This window comes from Lutra lutra, chromosome 16, assembly GCF_902655055.1.
Source record: "Lutra lutra chromosome 16, mLutLut1.2, whole genome shotgun sequence".
NCBI lineage: Eukaryota > Metazoa > Chordata > Mammalia > Carnivora > Mustelidae > Lutra > Lutra lutra.
In genome coordinates, this window is record NC_062293.1 from 6812603 (window position 1) to 6832665 (window position 20063).

At 48.4% G+C, this 20063-nt stretch overlaps 1 pseudogene; it reads right to left on the minus strand.

Moving 5' to 3' along the window:
* Positions 1-331: 331 nt before the first annotated feature.
* Positions 332-483, minus strand: LOC125088293 (uncharacterized; annotated as a pseudogene).
* Between the last annotated feature and the right edge of the window lie 19580 nt (positions 484-20063).

The window sequence follows — 20063 nt, forward strand, 5'->3', positions numbered from 1 at the left end:
CGTACCTGGGCTGGGTTGGGCTGACCCAATGTGTTACTCTCACTTCCCCTAGCCTAGAGTCTAATATGGTGGCTATACAGGATGGTCAGGGAGGAGGGAGCAGATGAGAGATGTAGGGAGTGCATGGAACAGGCAAGACATGAATGTGGGGAGCAATGAGAGAAAAGGAGGAGTCAGGATGCTTTGCTCATTCATGCCTGAATGGTTAAAGGTGGTGCCCATCATTGGGTTGGGGAAGACCCAGAGGAGCAGACAGTGCTTCCATGACAAGTCATATGTAGATCCAGCTCCTTCTCCTGGCTGGTGACCCCTCATGTAGCAATAGATGACCTGGTCTTTGGGATGGCCTCCAGCTATTCCGGGAAGGGTATCCCATTAACCCTATTTTAGCTTTCTTAGAAATAGGGTGACCAACCTGGTTTGCCTGGGATTTTCCTGGTTTGGATACTACACTTGATCTTAGCCAAAAGGCCGAGAAGCGATTTTCCTGGTTTGGGTATGGGAAGACCCCATCCTGGAACCTCCTTGGTCCTGGCAAGCCAATCCTTTTGGTCATTCTTCTTGGGGAAAGCAGGGGCCTCTGGCTGGGAAGTGACAGGGAAAGTATCTAAACGTCAGGACAAAGTACGTCCTGGTCACAGAGGAATGTGTGTCCAGCAGCTGATGAGGCTCTCACAGGGGCGTATGGGGGGCGGGGCAGGACGCCACCCCAGAAAGTGAGGGAGGTGAGACAGCAGAGTTTTGTTTTTGAAAGTAATTTCTCTGCTCAACATGGAGCTGAAACTTACAACCCCAAGATTAAGAGTCGCTCGCTCTACCCACTGAGCCAGCCAGGCGCCCTGATAGCGGAGTTTGGAATCTGAGCAAACGTTGGATTTTTCTCAAGGTGTCTTATCAGGTTTAGGAGGGACCTTATGCTGTTTAGGCCAGAGATGTGGTTTAGGTTTGGCTTACTCTGTGCCAGGGTGACCTGGGAGAGCATGCAGAATGGGAGCAAATGAGGTGGGACAAAACCCCACTTCTTTCCTTAGGGGCCCGAGTCATGCGTTCACTCAAGAAGCATTTATTGAACTTCTCCTAGTTCCACAAATGATTGTAGTCCTTGGAGATCTGTCAATGGACAAAGCAGGTAACAGTACCTGCTTCACGGGACTTACCTTCTTCTGGGGAGCTGAACGTGACAGTCACATCTGAGTAGCTTTCATGGTACCTTAGGAGGTCATGAGAGCCAATGAAGAAGAGAAAAAGCAGAAGACAAGGGGGGTGGGAAGACGGGGAGGTGTGGGTGGGGGGTGGGCTGCAGATTAAGTAAGCAGTCAGGGAAGACTCAGGAAGGAGAGACATGGGCAAGAGCAAGTGAGTTGGGGCTTGCCGTGGGAGCTCTGGGGGTGGTCCATTCTTTGTTTTTATGGGGAAATGATAACTTGGACCCCCACCATCTTTACTCAGTCCCTTGGGAACGGAAGTTCCAGGGTCTGATCCATTGATGTCCAGGTCCTTTCCCTCTAGGAAGATGACCAGTCCCTTGTCTGGGATGTCATAGCATCCATCGTGCCATGAGACCTCAGAAACATACACGGTCATTTAAGGGGTCTCAGACTGGAGTCTTGGGGCCTCTTGGAAGCCTCCCTTCCCCTCAGCACATGTGGCTTTGCCTTCATTCTCAGGCCTGGTGCCCCTTCCCCCATCGTCCCCCGTGAGGACATTCTCATAATGGGGTGATTTCATGCAAACACATTAAAAAAGCCGCAGTGCACTAGGGAAGCTGCCATAATCCTTTTGTGCAATATCTCTGTTCACTGCATTAATGATCCTCTCCAGATTACCCATTTCCTAACAAACCATTAACACAGAAAGTAGGTGGGGAGGGGAAGAGGGAAGGAGGAGGGAGGGGGCTGAGGCAAGGGCAACCAATTGCACAACTCAAGCTAACAGCAGATGGGGTTCTGCACCCTCCACTGCTTCTCCAATGTGGGTAGGAGGCGAGAGATGAGGGGCTAGCATCTCTCCTGGGGACGAGGGCTCTCACGAGGCAAGGAGGGGTTGACTGGTCCTACTGTTACCAGGAAGACATCCAGGCTCTGAACCAGGCCTCCTGGCTAGGGCAGATCTGATGCCAGGCCAGTGTCCAAAGGGGAATGAACCTGGATTGAGAATTCCAGTGGTAGGAATGAATGAAGCAAGCCTGGGTTTGTTCCGCATTGCCCAGGCTGTGAACAAGGGGGCTGGAATTTGGATCCAAGTGTCTTCAACTATGCAGAGCTCACTGGTTCCTCGCAGTCTCCTGCTATGGGTAAACACTTTGGGGTGAAGCATTTGTTGCATTTGCTGTCTGGAAGATTGCTGATGGCCTCCCTGTCACCCATGCCCCAAGAGGGTTGGATCCATGACGTAAGAGCCAACCTCACAAATGACAGCTTCCTGCTTTCTGTATGCTCCTCTGCTCTCCCGAGCCCCTGAACCAGGGGTTCCCCCTTCACCCCCAGGTCTGTGCTGTGCCCAGCAGCATGGTGTTCCACATAGGCTCTACGCAGACGGGAGCCTCTGCCCAATAGGTCTTTCTGGGAACTGCTCTCTACCCTCCAGCCCCCAGCTCCACTCAGGCCTCACTCTGGCCATTCTCCTGAACCAGGCAAGAAGTACCCTTCTCCAGTAGGAAAGCATAATAAGATCTATGGGATTTAATAAGATCATCCAAGACTTTGCTCTACTGCAGTTTTCTGGTGACACCATGTTCTTTGGGGAGGTAAATTTCCTTCTCTTTAATCCACTGTATCTTAAGCAGGTGACCCACTCTGTGTTATTACAAGCAGGTTATTATTACCATAAATCCTTCTGCTTCTACTTCTTCCATTTACATTAAATATAGTCTCTGTTATGGCGCCTAAATTAGCTTTCATACGGGGAAATCTCTGTATAATTTAAAGGAGATGGGGAATAGAGTGAGGCTGGGGGAGGGGCAGGGCAAAAGGGAATGGGAATGGAGGCTTCTCACCCCAAAGAGGGAAGGAGCCTGGGCTCACTCCTTCCTGACGTACCCAGAGTCCTGGGGAGGATGTGGGCATCCTGAGTCTTGTGTATTTGGAGAACACTTGCAGGATAGGTGCGGTGCCTGGCCATGGAGATCAAAAACCCTGGAGATGTTGCAGGATTCTAAGTATATGACATTCTGCAGAAGGCGAGAGGATAGAGTAAAAAGATCAGTGGTTGACAAGGGCTTGGGGGAGACAGAGAAGGATGAATGGGTGAGGTGTAGAGGATTTTAGGACAGTGAAATGATTCTGTATGAGACAGCAGTGATGGACACATGTCATTGTACATCTGTTGCAGAGCGTCAACCCCAATATAAACTATGGGCATTAGTTAATAATAATGTATCGGTATCGGTTCATTAATTGTAAAAAGTACCACACTAATACAAAATATAAATAATAAGGGATACTATGGGGGTGGATGGAGAGGGTATTTGGGAACTTTCTGTACATTCTGATCCATTTTTCTGCAAACTGCTTTAAAAAAAAAAAAAGAAAGAAAGTTTATTAGTTTCCGAAAAAAAATGATGGAAAGCATGTGGGAGCCTACAAGAGTATCCCAGTCTGGTGGGGGCAGCATAACCTGCCCACTGGGTTTTCTCTCAAGAGTTTGTGGGAGTGCTCCACATTGGTTTTAAATGGGAAGGTCTGTTCTAGGCTCTAGGGAGACAGTAATAAAGATGACATAGTCCCTGTGCTCCTGGAGCTTACACTCAGAGGAGGGGAGTTTGTCGATTAGCAAGTAACCAAATAAATAGATAAGAAGAGTTTGGACCGTGGAATGTTCTATGGAGAAAATAAGGAGGGAATGGACAGAACACCTGTTTAGGTCAGAAGCCAGGAACAGTGTCCGTGTTGGATGGTCTCTGCTTCCCCGGATTCTCTCTCCCCTCCCTGTCCAGGGGGCTGGGTTCTTCTGTGGGGAGTGCCTACAAGGACAAGGATGAGAGAGGGAGTAAGGAGGTGGGGAAGCTGGGTTTATCCCCTGACTTTCACCCTGGCAGATCAACACGTTCTGGAAATGGATCCTTCTCCTTGTCCCCTATGTCAGGCCCCAGGCTGGTATTAGTGCCTGGCATTGCATTATACCTGGCGATCTTCCTATACCCTTGGGTTCGGAAATGGTCCTCTTACTGAGCTGGCCTCCAGTTACCCAGTTTGACTGTGCCACCTCTTTTTTGTCAGGAATCTGACTGATGGTACCTCTCACAGGAACACAGTCATGCAAAAGTCTGGGGCAGAATTCTGGGATTGGGGCTACACAAATGCAAAGGCGCTAAGGGGGGATATGAGCTTGCTGCATATCTGAAACCAGAAGGAAGGAAGCCTGGTTGGGCGAGAGCAGGGTGAGTAAAGGAGTGAGTTATGCAAAACAGGGCCCGTGTCTAGTTATGGCCTGATCTTGTAGGGTCAGACAGGCCAGGCAGAGTTTATGATTTTCCATTTGTTCTTTAACATGTGATTTTTTTTAAAAGAAATTTTAAAGGTAAAATTTACGTAAAGGGGAAATGCACAGATCTTAAGTGTACACAGTCTGATGAGTTTTTTTTTTTAATATTTTATTTGTTTATTTCACAGACAGAGATCACAAGTAAGAAGAGAGGCAGCCAGAGAGAGAGAGAGAGGAGGAAGCAGGCTCCCTGTGGAGCAGAGAGCCCGATGCGGGGCTTGATCCCAGGACCCTGGGATTATGACCTGAGCCGAAGGCAGAGGCTTTAACCCACTGAGCCACCCAGGCGCCCCAGTCTGATGAGTTTTTTTTTTTTTTAAAGATTTTATTTATTTATTTGACAGAGAGAAATCACAAGTAAGCAGAGAGGCAGGCAGAGAGAGAGGAGGAAGCAGGCTCCCTGCTGAGCAGAAAGCCCGATGTGGGGCTCGAACCCAGGACCTGGGATCATGACCTGAGCCGAAGGCAGCGGCTTAACCCACTGAGCCACCCAGGCGCCCCCAGTCTGATGAGTTTTGACGAATGAAAACACCGGTGTGTCTGAACCCCTTTCCAATCAGAATATAAGAATTCCCTCATGCCCCCTTTCAGTTAAACTTAGCCCATCCAGAGGTGATCACAGCTCTGACTTCTTATCCCCCCTGATGAGTTTTGCCCATTCTTGAACTTGACATAAACGGGATCCTACTCTAAGTACTCCTTTGCATCTGTCTTCTCTTCATCAGTGAGAAGACCCATGAGACTCATGCATACTTTGCAAGGTTTCAGTAGTTCCATCCTTTATACTTCTGCGTACTACTCCACCATAAGAACACTCTATGCTTTGTCAGTTCGACTCTTGTGAATGGACATTTGGGTTGTTTCCTCCATTGTAATGCTGCTGTGCATTTTCTGGTACAAGTATTTTTGTACCTTTGTCATCGTTTGTCCTGGGTAAATGCTGGGATGATGGTCCATTGGATAGGGAAATGCTTGAGTTTTCTAAAGAGATCAGACCACTTTATAAAACTCCGTCATTGGTGTGTGAAAGTCCCATTTGCCCCACATTCTTGTCAACATTGGTGATTGCTCTTTGGATTTTAGTTGTCCTAGTGAATGTGTGGTAATAGCTCATGGTGGTCTTAATCTGCATTTCTCTGATGACTCATGATATTGAAAATCTTCTCCCATGATTATTTTGCAATTCTTTTTTTCTTTTTTAGGTTTATTTATTTATTTTTAGAGAGAGCAAGAGAGAACCTGAGTTGGGGGAGGGGCGGAGGGAGAGGGAGGATTAGGCTTTTCGTTTTCTTTCTAAAATTGAGATATAAGTGACCTATCACATTGTATTAGTTTTAGGTGTACGACATAATGATTTGATAAATATATTGTGACATGATCACCACAATAACTTTAGTTAACATTCATCACCACATGTAGTTGCAGTTTTTTCCTTGTGATGATTGTTTTTCCATTTTCTGAATGGTGTCTTTTGATGAGCAATATTTTTTTAATTTTGTTAAGGTTAATTTGATCATTTAAAAAAATAGTGTTTTTTGTGTCTTTTCCAGGAAATCTTTGCCTATCTTAAGTTCACAGAAGATTTCTTCCTCTAAGATCTGTAGTTTATCTTTCATGTTTCAGTAAACCTTCTCAAATAATTTTGTGTATGGTGTGAGGTGGGGGTCAAGGGTTTTTTTTTTTTTCCCTATATACATACCCAGTTATTTTAGCATGATTGTCAAAAATATTCCCCATTGAATTACCTTGGTGTCTTTCAAAGATCAATTTACTATGTATGTGTGAGTCTAATCCTGGACTCTATATTCTATTTCATTGATTTATCTGTCTGACCCTTTACCAATAACATACTGTCTTGTAGCTTTATAGCAAGTCTTAAAATCATATAATATGGGTCTTCCAACTTTATCCCTTTTAAAAAATTGTTTTGGCTAGTCTAGCTCCTTTGCATTTTTGTATAAATTTTAGACTCATCTTGTCATTTTCTACAGAAAAGCCTGCTGGGATTTTTATAGAGGTTCTTTTGAATCTAGATCAATTTGAGGAGAAGTTACATCTTAAAATACAGAGCCCTCAATCCACAGATATAGTATATTACTCCATTTATTTAGGTCTTTTAAATTTTTTAAGCAGTGTTTTGTAGTTTTCAATATAAAAGTCTTGCAAAGCTTTGCTAGAACTATTTCTAAGTACTTTCCATAGTTGGATGTGATTGTTAATGGGATTTTAAAATTTCATTTTCTAATGGTTATTTGGTATATAGAGAAAAAAACAAATTTTGGTATATTGATTTGTTTTCTACCATTTTGCTAAATTAACTTTTTAGTTCCAGTATTTCTTTAGTAGATTTTTTTTAGTTTTTTAAAAATGTAAACAATCATCTCAATTGAGATGAAAAAGAGAAGAAAAAGAGTTTTCTTGTTTTCCAAGAAGTATGTACTTTATTTATTTATTTTTCTTGCCATATTGCTCTGGCTAGAACTTCCAGTACAATGTCAAGTCGGAGTGCTGAGAGCAGAAATCTTTGTGTTTCCCCCTAACTTAGGATGAAAGCATTTTACCCTTAAGTATCATTGTAGGTGTAGCTTCGTTGCACATGCTTTTCATCTGATTGAAGTATTTACCCTGCAATTCTTAGTTTGCTGAGGGTTTTATGTCAGGAGTGGGAGTTAGATCTCTGAATCTTTTGAGATTTTGTGCATTTTCTCTTTTGATTCATTAATATACTGAATTGCATTTGCTTAATATTAGAATGTTGAGCCAATCCTGCATTCTCAGGATAAATTATATTTCGTTGAGTTTATACATTTATATACATAAAATGCATTATACCTTTTATATATTGCTGTATTTAATTTGCTAACATTTTTTCTTTAAATATTTATTTATTTACTTATTTGAAAGAGAAAGGGAGAGAACAGAGAGCACAAGTAGGGGGAGTGGAAGAGGGAGAAGGAGAAGCAGGCTTCCCATTGAGCAGAGAGCCTGGAGCAGCGCTTGATGCCAGGACCCTGAGATCATGACTTGTGCTGAAGGCAGACACTCAACCGACTGAGCTACCTGGGTGCCCCATATTTGCTAACATCTATAAATAGGTTTTGATTTTTTAAACTATGTTCATAAGGTATATTGATCTGTAATTTTCCCTCTCATATTGCGTTTTATGGGTTTGGGGTACAAGGTTATGCTCATTGCATAGTAAGAGTTAAAGAATGTCCCTTATTTTCTATATTCTAAAATTTTGTGTAAGATTGGTATTATTTCTTTTTTTATGTATTTGGTACCTTTACCAGTGAAGTCATCTGGGCCTAGAGTTTTCTTTGTTGGAAGATATGTTTTTAGGAGGATTTCCACCCCTTAAACAGGTATAGAACTATTTTAATTTCTATTTCTTCTTGAGTTAGTTTTGATAATTTGTGTTTTTGAAAGACTTTGTCCTTTTTATGTAAGTGGATATAGATTTTTCATAATGTTTATGATTACTGTTTAAGTTTTTGTAGGATACATAGTGATATCCTCTCTTTTACTCATTATATCAGTAAATTGTGTTTTTTTTTTTTTCTTCATCAGCTTTGGTAGCAGACTATCAATTGTATCAATTTTTATTTGTTTTATTTTTAAAAATTTTTTTTAAAGATTTATTTATTTATTTATTTGAGAGAGAGAGAGAGAGAGAGAGAGAGATTGAGAGAGAATGAGAGAGAGAGAGCATGAGAGGGGGAAGGTCAGAGGGAGAAGCAGACTCCCTGCTGAGCAGGGAGCCCCATGCAGGACTTGATCCTGGGACTCCGGGACGATGACCTGAGCTGAAGGCAGTGGCCCAACCAACTGAGCCAGATGCTCTGTATCAATCTTTTAGAAGAAACCAATTTTGCACCTTGTTAAATGTTTTCTATTTCACGGATTCCTGCTATTACATTATATATTTCATTATCTTTTTTATTTCCTTTCTTCTGCTTACTTTGGTTTTAATTTCCTTTTCTTTTTCTAGCTTCCTAAAGTAGAATCTTAGATATTTGATTTTAAACCTTTCTTCTTCTAATAAAGGCATTTAAAGGTATAAATCTCCCTGTAAGCAGTGTTTTAGTGGTATCCCACAGATTTTTAAAAGTGAGCTTATTGAAGTATAAATGGTACAAAATGAAATTCACCCATTTTAAGTATACACTTTACTGAGTTTTGACTGATGTAATTATGCATGTGACTACCACCACATCCAAAATATAAAACATCCCCATCACCCCTTAAAAGTTCCCTGTGTCTCTTTTAGTCAATGCTTTTCCCACTCCTACCGCCACTTGTGATTTGCTTTCTATCACATCATTTTGCCTCTTCTAGAATTTCATGTAAATTATACAGTATAGTTATCTTAGTCCATTTGGGCTGTTAAAATGGAATATCACAGCCTGCGTATCTTATGAACAACAGAAATGTATTTCTTATAGTTCTGGAGGCTGGGAAATCCACCATGAAGTCACAGGCAGAGCTGGTGTCTGGTGGGCGTGCTTCCTGGGTCACAGATGGCCATCTTCTCCCTGAGTCCTCACAGGTCAGAAGGCAGAAATGAGCTCTCTGATGACTCATGAGGGTACTAATACCCTTCATGAAAACCCCACCTCCATGACCCAATCAGATCCTAGAGACCCACCAGACTCAGCAGAACCACCCAGCTAAGCCATACACAGATTCCTGATGCTTACATTGTTATGGGAGATAATACATGTTTGGTTTGTTTTGGCTCCTTAGTTTGGGGATAATTTTTTTACACAGCAGTAGATAACTATATTTGTATTCATATATATTCGTAGGTAGATCGATAGTATTTAAAGGTGTTTAGGATTAAACAAAGTTAGATTTCTTTACCGTGAGACTTCTCAAAATCATTTATTATGCCACCACATGTCATGAATATCCAAGAGGGTGACGTAATATTTAGGCTTTCCAAAATTTATTTGAGCGCAGATTCTCTGGGCTCTACCCACTCTCTTGTCTCCTCCCACTTTTACTTTTTGTGGAGCTTCTCTGGAAGCTAGTTTGTAGGACACACACTTGAGGAGACGCTGCCTGGAGAGGAGGAGGAGAAGGGGGAGAAGGGGGAGGGAGAAGAAGGGGTGGAGAGTGAGGAGAAGTAGGAGGGGGAAGAAAAGGACGGGGAGGAGGAGGAGAAGGAGAAGGGGGAGGAGGTGGAGGGAGAGGGAGGAGGGATGCTACTTTGTCTCTTCAGGTCTTGGTTCCCTTGTCTGCAAAAAGAAAGAATTGGTTTTAATAACCTCAGGACTCTGTGCTCTAATATTTTAACCCTCCCCCACATGCTTCCTCCCCCAGACCTGGTCACTCCTCAGCCCATTAGGGCTCCCTGGCAGAAAACTGGGAGCCAGATTAATCAAGGTGGCTAGAAGTCACAGATATGCTAATGCTATATGTTAATGACTGATGAGAGCGGGTAATTGGAGATGGCGGGATGGTGCAGAGTTGTGAAGGAATTTCCATTCTTAGAGAAAATATTGCACTCAGAGAGCTTAAGAATGATTAATGGAGGTTCTGGAATTACCAAGAGCAACCAGTAGAAACAGTTCGGGACAGAAACAGTTCAGGGGGAATAACCTTGAGGAGAGTGTGGGCCTGGCCGGAGGACAGTTTGGGACCCATTGAGTGCCCCTGAGAGAAGATGAAGAAAGCTGTGGTCTGGGACAGCAGTGGGCGGTGGCCCAGCAGAAGGTGGGCCCAGGTGTGGACCTGGTTAGGGCCAGAGGGGTTGCCAGGGGTCAGAAAAGCTGGACCTCTGTGTGCACCTGTCCTCGCTCATCTGCATCTGGTCGTGCCCTGGGCTTGCTTCCCACCTGTGGCAGCAAGGCCTGACTCGGTGGCCAGGGGATCCTCTTCTGGAAAAGACCTGGTGAGGAGAGACACCGGTGGCAGCAAACCACCTCGTCTGGAAGGGTGACCATGTTTGCAGAGCTTGACTGACCGGTCCCTGGGCTGTTGTGAAAGGGAGGGGACCCAGCCTGAAAAGAGAGTGGTGGCAAAGCTCTTTCCTCGAAGGAGAGAAACCCAGGATGTCCCATCTAGCTTCCTCTTCACAGGGACGATTTGGGGGAGGGCTGGATCTAGGCTCTTCTCTGGGGTGTGCTCGTCTCTTGTAGGAGTCCTGAACCCCGGCTGCAGAGCCAAATGCTTGGGTCACTGGCCTTGTCTCTTCCTGCGGAGACCAACATGGTTGAGATTCCGGGCACTGTCACTGGGCATTTATAATCCTGTCAGTGCAGGTTGAGGAATGGGGAAAGCACGTCCACCCAGGGCGGTTCTGTCCTGGACCAGATGCTGCTGAAGAGGCAGCCTCCCCACCTCTCCATGTCCTCCTCCAGCACCTGCCCGAGGGCACACCCCACCTCCCCACCCTTCTCCCCCTGGCCGATGTCCTCCCAGTAGCCTCCCGGGGCACCTTCTGAGCTCCAGTGTGATGGATGAGTGGGCTGTGCCCCTCCTGTCCCCACTCCTACCTCATCCCACCTTCACTTCCCAAGTGCAGCGGCAAGTCACAGGTGGCACGGGTCCCACGGAGCCTGGAGTCACGATGCCAAGTGCGTGTGGGAAATGCAATAGGCGAAGACGTGGAGTGTGGCCAGCCCGCTCTGGGGGACTTGTTCTGGTCTGCTCTGGACCCCGAGAAGCAGGTCCCCGATCCTTGCAGGGGAGAGAGCTTTCCTGTAGAGAATCTTAAACCCCTTGGTCGGGTTCGTTCCAATCCGGGAGAGCTTTGAGGTCCATTGTCTCCGGACTTCACAAACTCATCTACAGTCCTTTATGCAAATGAAACCTAACCCAGAAACCCAGGAGCATAAACGGATGGAAACAGAGCTGCCTGCCCACTTATATCAGAACAGAGCCCTGCTTACTCATCCTGCCCTTGACCTGCTCCCTCCCAGGCAGCCTCCAGAGCTTGGGATGCTCCCCTGGGTCTCCTCAGAGGCCAGTTCGAAACCTAGTGATGCGGGAAGCTGGCACTGGGGAGCTCCTGTTTCATGGGTGTGGAGCTCCAGTTCTGCAAGACGGAGAGGGTTCTGGAGGTAGGGGCCTCGGCTGCACGGTGTCAGTACGCCTAGTATCACCCACCTGCCCACTTAAAAATGCTCAAGACGGTAAGTTTTATGTTATGTGTATTTGACCAAAATAAAAACAAAGACAGAACACCATGTCAGCGACGCAGCCCCCATTTACAGGTGGGAAACTGAGGCCCAGAGGGGGACGACACAGCCAAGTCTACGAGCTGCCCCAGGGCCAGGTCGGAACCTGGACTTGGGCTGCCCCAGTCCTGGCTCTCGGCCCTGAGCCACTCTCAGCTCAGGCCCCTTGGCAGGTGGGTGTCCCGGGAGCAGAGGGGAGGCGGTCGGTGAGGGGGAGCGGGTTGGAGGCCCCGAAAAGCAAGGTGAGATATGGGGAGGGGCCTCTTTTGGAAGTTCTCGTCGAGAGGGTCCCCGGAAACCTCACCCATTTTGGGTGGCTTGCTGCATTTTCACCAAATGAGTTTTTTAATTGCTTGATTTACTTATCTCGTCTGGGATCTGCTGATATACTCTGCTGCCATTTAATTGCTTGAAAAGTTGAGCAGTTTTTCATGTTTTAAGGAGTGCTGAATTGTATAATTAAAACACTAACAGTGTAAATCAACAGTGCAGAAGAAAGACAGCAGAGAATTAAGCAAGTGTGTTGGCATAATAATAAAATCAAACCGGCATGAAGAGGGCCAGTGGCCTTGAAGAGGCAGAATACTAATGGCACCTGGGCCTGGGGCGGGGCGGGGGGGGACAGGGGCTTCCAGGACCCTGATGCACCCCCCCCTTCTGGGCAGAGAAGGGGAGACTGTCATATTGCCGAGGTTGGTGTGGCAGAGACACAAGGCAGGGGTACAGCTTCTGCCGGGGAAGGACTTTTAATTAGCATGTGCCTCTGATGGGTGGTAGTGTGTGCTGGGGTTTGCCGCCCTGGGGCTGGGCCCGCCAGGCTTTGGGGCAAGGTGGGAGGGGCAGGAGCCCAGGCAACTGCCTGGAGGATTTCCCTTTCTTCCTGATATTGGCCTTGCCCAATTGGCATTGACTCAAGAGGACAGGACGGACAGCAGGGCTGGAAGTGTGTCCCGTCTTCCCTCCCTCTGTGCCTTCTGCCTCTCTCCTTCCCTCTGTCCCTCCCTCCTCACCGAAGTATTCATGCCCACTGTGAGATGGTCAAACAATATCGAAAAATTTAATGCAAGACTTGAAAGCCCACCCTTGGCTTCTCGTGAAGCCCCCTCCCACCTTTTCCTTCCCTGTCTGCTGGGTAGACTGAGCCGGGAACAGGGGTGAAGTGTGGAGGTGAAGGCTCAGGCACGGATCCTGGTGGGATTCACCTCGACCTGCCCCGAAACTCCTAGGCTAAACACGGGCCAGTGTTTCCGGGGGAGCAGAAGGCAGAACACCGACCCCAGGAAGTGCTCCATGAAAAAAAAAAATTTGGAGCCAATAATTTTGGAAAAGGCTGAATTTGACAAAATAATTTAAAAAAAAATGCAACACTTCCACAAACCTTGAACTTGCTGATGTACCTGGTAGTCTCCTGGCCTTCCAGCTGGGTAAACTTCGCTGACCATGAGGCTCACGGAATGTGGCTTCCAGGGCCAACTCTGGGTTCTGGCGTAAAAGCACTTTCCTTCGGGCTCTGAGCTCTCGTCCCATTCCAGCCTGACCATGGATCACCACCTGTGTGACCCTGGGTAACCTCTCTGGGCCCTGGGGTCCCCACCTGTCAAATGGGATAAATGCTGCCTCCTGTCCGTCTGGTGAGACGGAGGTGATGCTGGATGTCAGTGAGGTCAGCCTGGGGCTGACAGTGGGGCCAGGCAGTGCCTGGCGGGGGTGGGGGGCGGTGAGGTGGGGAGGTCTCTCTCAGCGATGTCCACCTCCCCCCACTTCCTACACCACCAGATACGATGGTTCTTAATGATCCAGGGGGTTTTGGAGCCCGAAACCCACGACAGAAGACTGGGCAGACAGCTGCGGCAGGTTGGAGCCAGCTGGAGAAGGGATGGGATAGGGAAGAGCAAAGCTGGTCCGCGGAAATGCGGCCTCTGGCAGGGCAAGGATGAGGGGGAGGTGGGGGAGGCACCCCCTGGGCACAAAAGGAAAGGGTGTGCCAAGACCAGTACTCACGATAAATAAAATTTTCCTGTCATTTTTTTAAAGAGCCAAAATTAATGCCCCCCCAAATCTATGACCACCAAAATATCAAAATTTAAATAGAGACGTGATGGGAGCCTGCACTTTCAGACCTCATTTCTCTGGCCTTCAACTTGATCCCAGCCCTGAGAGCTAACCCTGTTCTGCACATGCTCAGTGTTCCCCAGCCGGTCTGATCTGGGGACAGGCTCCCCGCCCAGGGGTATGCACACTTGCGGTAAGTGCTATGCAGACAGAGGTGGGCGTGGGTGCCAGGCTGGGCCTTTCCGGGAGTGGGGTCACCACCCTTTAGTGGTGGGGTCCAGCTCCCCACGGTGGGGACAAGGTGCTTCCTCACAGCCACGGAGCTGGGTTCCCATGCCATCGCCCAGGGATGGGGACATCCCTGCCCGCTGCTGTTCTGCATGGGGCTCAGGGTGGCAAGCTGATACCTACTCCCCCTTCTGGCAGCCCACCCTCGGATCATCTCCAGGAAGCCCCTTGGGACTCTCCTTCAGCTGGATGTGACCTCACTCTCTGAGTCCCAGGGCACTGAGCCCCTTTTTTATGGTACTTGTTAGGAGGTCCTTGGTGCTCCCCATCTCTAGCTTGAAATTCCTGCATGCAGAGACCATGTAAGAATGGCCCATTTCCCCAGTCCCAGGCCCCGTGTGTCCATGAACCAAGCTGGGGAGCGAGAGCAGCGTGGCCAGGGTCAGGTGGCTCCCCCATCAATGCCAGAACCAGCTTCACGAGGTTACGCCTTCTGGGGAAGCACTGGGCCACCCAGGGACTGAGCTGTTCCATGTTGTGTCCCTAAGTGGGTGGGTGGGGGGCACCTGATGCAGCTGAGAACCCCTCGCTGTTCTGCCACAGTGACCCCAACCACTGTGGACATCTCCTTTACAAGCATCATCCCATGTAATTTCTACGACAACCCTGCAGCTTGGTATCAACATTCCCATTTTGCAGATGAGTAAACTGAGGCTCACCACAGTTAAACCTGTGAAGTTTGCAAAGCTAGTGAGGGGGCAGAATTTGTCCCCGGGTGGGCCCCCATGCCTAATCTCTAAGGTCCGCTGTCTCAGGGTAAGTGGAGATGGACTTTTTCTTCACACCTGGTGAGCTCTTTTCCAGGCTGGTAGACCCCTGAGTAAGAGACTGGGGAGCTCTGATGACTGCTCTTCCTGCCCTTGGAGAAGGGGAAAAGGGGAGGATTTTTCCCTGGGATCCCTGCACACATCCGTCTCCTCTGCCTCTGGGGAGCCTCCACCTCCCTTTCCCCGCACAACCCCCGCACTGGGTGAGGCTGCAGGGAGTTGTTCTCTTTAGTAAAATTGCTTCCAGGCCTGTCTTGGCCTTAACCCACCTCTACTGATGAGTCTTAGGATGCAGACTTATTTGATGTTTGTACCACCCCGTTCCTCGCCGTCGTGATGGATGGCTCCCATGTCAGGATCAATACGGCCTCTTGCATTTACATATTTATATTATTAATAACCAGTAAGTCACCCAGGCAGCCCTGCTTTGGTGGCTTTTCCTCGTGTTCCATGCAGACAGCGAACCGTGTCCTCTGTCCCTTGCACCTGTCCAGATGGCTGGTATCGACTTGCTTGCTCAAGAGGGGACGCAGAGCAGAGCACAGAACATTTGGGGAGGGTCTGGAAGTCATCCTGGTGCCTTTTGTCTCCTGCTCCACCCTCTGTTGGAGAGTCTGAGACTCCTCCTTACACTGGGCAGGGGGAGCAGAGGAGGACCCTTCTCATGCTGAGGTCTCCTGCAGATGGCAGTCGCCAGGCTGGTGGATGTCTTTCTTCTTAATGTCTTCTTATCCACTTGGCCTCTCCATGTCCACTGGCCTCACCATCCAGGGCCCCAGCAGCACATGCCTGGGCACTGACCAGCCTCCTGACAGGTCTTCCAGCCATCCCTGCCCCATGTCCCTGTCCCTCTGCTAGAAGACTTCACTTCCGACCTTCCTGCTGAATGCCAGTCTGGAAGAATCACCACTCTGCTTGGAAATCCCCTGTTCTTTCCGCACACAAACTCCTTGGTCTGCTTCAAGACCCTCTGTCTACCCACCAGCTGACCTGCTGTCCAACTTTTTCTCAACCCGTACCTGCACTAGCCTGACCTTTCATCCCAACACACACACACACACACACACACACACACTGTTTATTCTGTTCCACACACCTAGAACACCCTTCCAGATGTCTCCGTCAATACACAATCTCTTCACGTTTCAACGTCAGCTCAAGTCCCACCTACCCCATGAAAAGCTGTCTGACTTTTCAAGTGACCATTAACTGCTTCATCTCTCAACAATCTCTTCTCCATTCTGTTGTCCACTCAGCAAACATTTGCCAAGGGCCTTCTATGTGCCAGAGCACAGGACTAGCCTCTTGGGTCGTAATGGTAACAAAAAACTAGTCACAATCTTCAAGAGCATTAAGTCTAGTGCAGAAGGAAGATATCCATCAAAGAGTTGCACAAAGGAATGCAAAATTAAGTAGAGGTTAGTCCCATGAAGGAGAGATACCACTTGGTTACCAGTAGGGTTGGGTAGAGAGGGGTTGGTCTGGTCAGGGAGAGCAGAGACGTCTTCTTAAAAGTGGGTGTTGGAGGCAGGTGAGTGAGAGAGCATCTCAGGCTGAGGCTCTGTGGAAGGAGGGAGTGTGGAGTGTTTGGGAAACTGGAAGAAGCCGGTGTGGTTGCAGCACAGCAAGCTGGGCAGGGGGTGGCAGTGGATTGAGGTTGAGCGGGTAGGTTAGGCGAGGGTGAGACCTTGCAGTGGCTGTCGTAGGTGGTGTCAGGGTATGGTTCTTTTCCCTAAGAATACTAGGAACCAGAAGAAAGTTTTAAGCAGAGAAGCAACATGATTTGATTTGCATTTTGAAAAACTTGCTCTTGTTGCCTGGACAACAGGTGGGGAGGGGACAAGGAGGGTAGTGGGAGGGCCGATAGGGGAGGATGGCAGGGGGACGTTAGTAAGGATGGAGAGCAGTGGACCATTTTGAATGGTATTTAGGAAGCAAAGCTATCAGGACTCAGTGACATTTGGAATGTGGGGGATGGAGGAGGAGCTGGGTGGCCAGTTTATGACTCATGACCCTGGACAGAGCCATTCACTAGCAGGGAGAGCAGAAGGTCAAGTTGATGGTGGTGGGTGGATGGGGCATAAGCCTGGACTTGGACGGGTTGAGGTCAGCGTCTTTGAAGCAGCCAGGAGGCAAAGTTGGAGGCACAGGCGGGGACACAGAAGAGAGACTTTGCCTGGGGATAGAGATAGTATAAAGCCGGGGGGTGGCAGATGGGAGAGCCCTGGAAAGAAAGAAGACAGGGCAAAAGAGGCCCCGCACCAGGCACTGGGGATGCCCCATCCTGGACTCTGCCTGTAATTCTGTATTCCTTCCAGTCCTTCTCCAGGCACACTGTAGGTGCTCCAGAAGGCAGCTCTGAGTGAAGGAGAATACGGTCCATGGTTTCTATCTGGTTCACCCACCAGCTGTACTAAAGACAGGGTGTTTTGCACCTACCCTCCTTTGCAATAACCCTAATAGGACCGCTGACAGTGGGGTCCCTTTTCCATGCCAGGCACTCATCCAGATAAGGAAATAACCTTGGACTGGTTAAGTGACGCGACCAAGCTCTCTACTTACCTAGGGTCACGTAACAAATGACTCAACGATGTCATGTCTCAAAACAGCGAGGATTTATTTTGCTCCTGACTCTGCGCTTTGGGCGGGACTGGGTGCGGAGAGTGGCAACAGCCTGCTTTTGCTCCAGGGGTGTCCGTCTGGGAGACTCAATGGGGCTGGAGGATCCACTTTTGAGATCATTCGTTCACACCACTAGCAAGTTGGGGCTGGTCATTGGCCAACATCACCAGTAAAACCTTCCTGTGAACAGAAAGAAGACAGAACATGGCCTTTTCCTACAGGAGAGGTTTTGGCCATCCCAGCTTCTGTCTCTAGTTCGTCCGTCCCGAAGTCTGTCCTGGGCGCCCCCCACCACGCCCCCTGCCACTCAGCTCTCCGCACTCCGCCTTGCCCCGAGTGTAGCTTGGACCTGCCAGGCTCTGCATTGCTTACTCCGGGGTGTCCTATTTCCCTCTGAGCAAGTGTCTGCTTTCTCTGTGATGTCCTCTCTTTGGATATTTACCTGGAGAGTAGTTGTTTATTTCGCTCTTTGTATCCTCCCTGCTACTAGAAAAGATTGAAAGCAGACAAAGCGAATGCATAAAATATAAGAAGACCGATGTAAATAAAAAGCTGGAAGGAAAGAAGAAAGGATTCAGGATGGAACAGAAATAGACCAAAAAGGCGTGCTCTAGTGGGATCGACGTTGAACTGGGCTTGCTTCAAAGTTTTCCAATAATCAGAAGGTAAGGAGCTGCATGGTCACGCGTGTGTTCACAGCATCCAGAAGATGAAAAGGACCGGGAGTTATAATGGAGCTGGAGGAGGAAACGTTTGTTCCAGGATGGAGACAATATTGCAAATAAGGCTGCTTTAAACATCCCTCTAGGGCAGCCTGGGTGGCTCAGTGGGTTAAGCCTCTGCCTTCAGCTCAGGTCATGATCTCAGGGTCCTGGGATTGAGTCCCACGTCGGGCTCTCTGCTAGGCAGGGAGCCTGCTTCCTCCTCTCTCTCTCTCTACTTGTGATCTCTCTCTCTGTCAAATAAATAAAATATTTAAAAAAAAATCCCTCTAATCCAATCCTTGGGGGCAATTTTGTCTCCAAGGGGAAGATTGGTAATGTCTGGGGACATGTGGTTATCATGGCTGGGGAGGAGGAAGGCTAGCTATTGGCATCTAGGGAGCAGAAGATAGGGGTGCCAGAAATGTCCTACAGGGAATGCACAGCATGACCCCCAAACCAAGGATGACATGACCTGAAATGTCAACAGTGTCTGGTTCAGAAACTCTGGTCCAGCCCTTTCTTTGGGCTGATGACAACACACAGTCTTAAAGGCAAATCATTTGGGTCCTTTTGTAACTAAGCCCTCTTGGAAAAGACTCAAAATTTTTCTCCAGGTGGAGATTCTCTCTTCTCTGGGGAATGCTGCTTTAGATTCCTTGACTCTTAGAAGGGAAAAGCTAGATCATTGAGGCCAGCACCCCCACTGGTCACCGTGTTTATGCTGTCCCCAGGGGGCATCCCATCCTCGGCCAGTCTCTCGATGTTGCGGGAGCAGCCCGAGCTCTGTGTCCTGCCTTGAATGGGCTCACAACCCAATAGCAGAAACCTCCCTCCAGGACGGCTTGGATTCTCTGCAGAGACTGGCTCTGAGGGAACCAGCAACTCAGCACAGGAAGCGGTGACCAGGAGCCTGATGGACTGGGGAAGCCTTCGCAGACGGGGCCCTGTTCCCCCACACTCTTCCCCGGCCCCAGGGTTTCCCCACTACCAGGAATGTCTCTCCTCTGAAAGGTGCTGTGATCTAGAAGAAGGAAGCTGGGCTTTGCAGAGGGTCCCGGGTCCATGTTCTGGAGCAGACACACACCACACGCGTGTCACTTTCCCATCACACAGTGCGGGGACAAGCCCCTCCCCATGAGCTGATGGTTGGAAACATCCTGCACTGAGCCGGGCACACAGTAGGCAACAGGCCGTGTTACCTTCCTTTCCCTTCCTGTTGGAAGTCTGAAAAAATGGCACTAGAATTTTTATGCTCCTTCTCGCACCAAATGTGGGGCCTATGCCTCCTCGCCCTTGCATTTGGGCTCTGTCACTGGTTGGCTTACAGACGACGGTAGAAATGATGGTGCATCTGTTTCTGGGCCTGGTCCTTGAGAGCAGGAGGCATCCACTTCACCTCGTGGGATGGTCGCTCTGAAACCTCAGTTGTCATGTTGTGAGGAAGATGAGAACCGCATGGAGAGGCCAGTGTGGCGATCAGGCCCACGGCCCCAGCTAAGGTTGCAGACGGCAGCCGTGACGGCCACCAGATCTCGGTGAGCGAGCTCTCAGATGGTTCCAGTCACTCCTTCCACGAGCCACCTCGGGCACTGCTGCGTGGAGCACAGATGAGGTGTCTTCCCGAGTCCTGCCCAAAGTGCAGACTCAGGAGCCCAAGAAATGATCGTTGTTTTAAGCCGTTCAGTTTGGGGTTGTTCATTAGGAAGCGATAGGTGACTGAAACATGCTCGTTGTGTTCTTTCCTTCTAGTCATTCAACAAACATTTTTTAGCCCCTGACCACTGTCAGCTGTAATTCTAGATGCTGTAACTAGTACAGTGAGAAAATGAACAAGTATCCTTACCCTCTTGGAGATTATGCTCTGGCAAGGGGAAACAAACAATAATCCAAAAAAAAAAAAAAATAAGCCAATGGTGGTGGAGAGGAATGAAGCACAGAGGGAACAGGAAGGGTCAGGTACCAGG